This window comes from Mauremys mutica, chromosome 23 (genome assembly GCF_020497125.1).
Source record: "Mauremys mutica isolate MM-2020 ecotype Southern chromosome 23, ASM2049712v1, whole genome shotgun sequence".
Classification (NCBI taxonomy): domain Eukaryota; kingdom Metazoa; phylum Chordata; order Testudines; family Geoemydidae; genus Mauremys; species Mauremys mutica.
In genome coordinates, this window is record NC_059094.1 from 6,700,249 (window position 1) to 6,705,488 (window position 5,240).

Genomic DNA, 5,240 nt, shown 5'->3' on the forward strand with positions numbered 1-5,240 from the left:
AACCGGTTCTTGGGAACCTGTGGGAACCTGCTCCAGCTCACCACTGTCTCTGGGTGAGGTTCTGATCTCTGTCACGGTGGTGCAGACCCAGAATAACTCCACTCCTGGCAAGGTTGTTACTCCCAGCGTAAGGGAGAGCAGGCTCCTGCCCTCTGGGCCTCAGTCACCCACAGCAGGAGGCCATTGTAGCACCTGCGTGATCCAATCATGGGGGGAGGGATAGCTCAGTGGTTTAGCATTGGCCTGCTAAACCCAGGGTTGTGAGTTCAATCCTTGAGGGGGCCATTTAGGGATTGGGGCAAAAATCCATCTGGGGATTGGTCCTGCTTTGAGCAGGGGGTTGGACTAGATGACCTCCTGAGGTCACTTCCAACTCTGATATTCTATGATTCTATTAATCCCTTGCCAATTACAGAACCAGTTTCTCCTCCCTTGGTTTTCACACCTCAGCTGCTGGAACAGGGCCTCATCCTCCCAGATTGATCTAACCTCATTATCTCTAGCTTGCTTGCTTATATATACACCTGCCCCTGGAAATTTCCACTACTTGCATCCGAAGAAGTGGGTATTCACCCACAAAAGCTGATGCTGCAAAACATCTGTTAGTCTATAAGGTGCCACAGGATTCTTTGCTGCTTCTCTTAATCCCTTGGGACCATCAGCAAGCAGCCATGGCTCCAAAACAGGGCCTCTGGCGGAGACAATTTAAATATGAACAACAGAGGTCTCTCCAGACCAAAAACTAGCGTCACAACACAGGCATTCCCCCTGGATCTCAGCTAATTAAATTAATGCACAGTCTTTAGCAGCAACAGCTGCAGGGCAGCTCTACCCTGCAATGCCCCCAGGGTGTTGGCCTGGCAGGTGAAGCAGTGTCTGTCTAGGAAATGGGATGCACCACACCCCTGTGGAGAAGGGCAGTGGTATTATTCTCCTAGCACAGACAGGAACCTGAGACCAAGACCCTCACAAGTATTTAGGTTCCTAAATTCCACAGACTTCAGCGGAAGTTAGAACCCTAAATACCTTGGAGGATCTGGGCCCAAGTAACTCGTCTAAGATCACAGAGGAAGTCTGTGACAAAGCAAGTCCTATCCACTGGGGGTTATCACTATAATACAAGGCAGTGGAGAGAATGCAGAGCTGAAGCTAAGGGTCTAAATAGAACTGCAAAAAAAAATCAAAACAAAACAAAAAAACCCCCACAAACAGTGGAAGAAATTGGCAGGGCCAATTTTCATGCCCCGTTTGCACTCGCTCTGGAAGAATGCACCAGAGATGTGTTTGGTGGCAGGAGTGTTAACCGAATCAGCACACGCTAAGTAAATATTTGGAGCACACTGACGGAAAGCAATATTTGCCACTTGTAAACATGAGTGTTTGCACCGGAAACCTGATACTGACAATAGGGAACAGGAACACAGACCTTCTATGAGATCTTTGCATCCCATCCAAACTAAGCAAAGCTGTTCTGATTGCAGATCTCAGCTACTAAGAACCTGAAATACAGAACAAGAGAGAGCTACTGAGATTAGCTGGCAAATCACTCCCTGTAAGAAACAGATTCAGAAAAATCATGTGCTGTCTACAAACACTTTGGAAAAGGAAACAAGTGACATTTGTCAAGTGATATATGTGTTCAGTGAAGGGAAAGTGTGGTCAATGCAAGAATTTGTCCATGTAAATCAGCCCTTAGGAGTAGTGAGTTTCTCAGGTCTGAGACAGGAGTTGCTTATAAAGAACAGTGAATCCTTTGCCTGTTGGAACCAATGGGCCTGTGTCACAAATCACTGATTTTTATTTTTTTGGTTCATGGGCAAATCTGAAACAAAACAGAAAACCTGGTATCAAAGCAAAATGAAAATTGTCAATTTTTTTGGTGAATTTAAAAGTATAAACTTTTTTTTCTGAATTAAATATTTTGTTTGGACAAAATCGATGTTTTATTTCACTTTTCACCATTTTCAGATGGCTTTGATTTATTTTTTAAAAATAAAATGAAAGGCCATTGTGAAATGAAAAGTCATTTGGAACCAAACAATTGAAACACCTCAATTTATTTCAGTGGATTTGGTAAGGTTTCTCCAGCCAAAACAATCCAGTGAAACCAAGACGCTGTCGTGAACTGCTTCGGTGTCACTGTCGCTGCATTTTTTTCACTGAAAAATGTCATAGTAAACCTGCCAACTCAGCTCACCAGCCTCCCTGGCCGGGCTGTTGCAAGGATTCATTCGTTAATATCCGGGTGATGCTTTGAACATGAAAAGTGCTACAAAATTGTTAAGGGTTGTTGAAGAGCTTTGAAGAAAGACACACTTAGAAACCCAGTGAATGTTTTCTGCAGGGCCTGTAAAATGTTCTTGAAAAATTACCCACATGCTCTTCGTAAAGTCCAGAGGTGAACAAGATCCACAGAGCAAAGTCTGTGGGGCGAAAGTCAGGCCCTGGTCACGGCAATGGGAGTTTCGCCATGGATGTCGGTATGATAGTCATTTACTATTTCTATTCCCACAGAGGCTAGGATCCCTAGTCAGAGACCAGAATGCCATTGTGCTAGGTGCGGTACAAACTGAAGGCCAGGATTTCAGCCCTGGGCCATAGGGTCTGTGACTCAGGGCAGGAGGAGAAGGTGGCTGCTGCTGGTCACAGACGTGGCTACCTTACACAAAGGGTGCAAGGAGGGTGGGGGCAAAGCTGGGACTGTGCCTCCCCCGTTTTCCCTCTGCAAGCACTCGGTGGAGCTCCTAAAAGCCACAAGCCCCTGCATCAGGCTACACACACTCTATACCATGCAGCAGCCAGGCCTGCTAGCCTTTTCAGGGTGCACTCCCCCGGGGGCAGGGGGAGAGCAGCACAGAGCCTTGGTCACCATGAGATGAAGCCATGGGCTGATAGCTCCCCTGCTAGCGAGACGCACAGCTCCTTACCCCGAGCGACAGAACCGCACTCGCAGAGTCCCAGGCCAAGCTGCTGCGGAGCTCTGCTCCTCCCCAGGGTGGGGAGAAGGAGTTTGTTGGGAAATGAGAACAAAGCTCTCATCTTCCTACCCCCCAGCGAGAAACACAAGGGCTGAAGCCTGGCCAGAATTATAATCCCAGCAGAGGACCACCCTGGAGACGTCCCAGCCAGCTTCAGCTTGCTGCTCTTGGGAGCAGGGGGCAGATCAGGCTCAAACTCCACACGGGACCACAGTGTTGCCAGTCATAGGCGGGGTCCCCTGAGCCCCAATGGGGGCGTGCTGGCTCTCAAGGCATCTCCTGCACATGTACACGCCTGCTCCCCTCGGGCCCAGGGGCCAGCCTTGCTGGTATGCTGCTGCTGCGACTTCAGGTAGAATAGTGCAAAACGAAGCCCGCAGCCAGGACCTGCCACCGACTCACTCCATGGCCTTGGGGAAGCCACTTTGGCCCCGATCCTCAAAGGCATTTAGGTGCCTAAATGTCTTTGAGGATCGGGGCCTGCCTTGCTCTGTGCCTCAGTTTCCCCAGCTGCAATGATAATTATGTCTTTGAGGTGTATGGAAGAAAACCACCATGTGAATGCTATGGACTATTAGCGTCTGCATTACACCCAGGTTTACAGAGATGAGATCTGGACACCTGCATTCTTTTCCTGCCACGGCTGTGCATCTCGGGGGGGAGGAGCGGGGGGGGTGGGGAGTGAGACAATTCTCTGTGACTCACTTTACCTATCTACAGAGTGAGAGTAACGCTACAGTGCTGCGTCTGGAACTGCCGAGAGCTGATGACCAGGCTGCTGCGCTGTTTCATGGACTTATAGCCTGAGTTAATTGACGAGCAGGAAGTGCACCCAGGCAGGGGAGGCGACTCCTGATTGCCCTTCTCCCCAGACAAGCCAATGCAGACCAGTTCCCTCCGAACACTGGGCTACGGGCCCCTGCTGGGCCTGCTGGGCTGGATTCAAAGTCCTGGGGGTGGGAGGATCAAAAGCCTATGCGGGGGGTGGTTAGACACTCTCACAAGGAGGCGCAGAAACTGACCCCATCCCCGGAGTTTAGGGCTGCCCTCAGGAAGCTGAGCCTGTCCAGGTCTCCACTTTGGGATGTCAGACCCTGGGCAAAGCAGACAGGCCTGCTGGCCATTGGGTGGTTTAAACGCCTTCTCTCCTGCTTGGCTCCTGTTCAGATGAAGCTTTGCAGGGTCACTGTCCTCACATGGGTCACAAACCCCTGACAGACCAGGCGTCCTGCTGCAGCCTATGCGCGGGGGACTGGAGCCCAGCACCCGCTCCGAGAGCGGGACGATCGGAGGATGCCAGCCCCCGGGAGGTAAGAGCCAGAGGCCTGACTGCACTCGGAGAGGCGGCCAGCCCCACACCGTGACCCCTGGGGCCGTGGCTGCACTGGTGAGCGCGGATCCATGGCACTGATGCCTTGGGTGACCGGGGCCAGAGATGGGCAGTGCCGTGTTACAGCTAAAGAGCGAGACCCCTGAGCTAAGCAGGTGGGTGTGAGCGGGGGCAGGGCTTAGCCCAGCAAGAGAAGCGGGAAGAAGTGGATTTATACCACGTGCCCTGAGGTCCGACGGGGGAGAGTGGGAACTCCCCTGACTAGCTGGCCCTGGGGGACTGTCTGCCAAATACCCCCTGCTTCAGAGGGGCAGTGGGCTCTGCTCAGGTGGAAATCAGGGGATCAGAATTCTGCTCTGAGCTCTGCCACTCACTATGTGACCTAGGGCAAGACACCTCCTCCGTCTGAGCCTCTCTTTCCCATCTGTAACATGGGCATAATTATACTGGCTTTTCCTTCATGTCTTGTCTATTGGACTGTGAGCTCCTCGGGGCAGGGGGTGGCTCTCCGTGCGTGTTCATGCCCCGCCCTCCAACAGCGGGACCCTGATCTCCGCTGGGCACAATCTGAGCACAGCTACAATACAAATAATCATTCGTACATCGCTGCCTAACCCAGGGCTCTGAAAACCCCCCAGAAGATCCAGCCAGGTACTAGGAGAAAAGCCAAGGGCTCTGATTCCTGACTCACATCTGTACACTGGGGTGTCACTCTGCAGAGGTCAGGTCATGTCAGAGATTTCACTGGGCTCTCATCTGAGCCGTAGGGAGCGGCGCACACAGGAGATGGGGGCAGGATGCAGATGGTGTGTTGCAAGAAGAGCCCAAGCCATGCCGAGCTGGAGTGTTACTGACACAGAGTGAGGCTGGAAGAGCTCTGCCTCCTCCCAGCCCAGCGAGCTGTTCCAGTTTGACAGTTTCTCTGGTAGGCT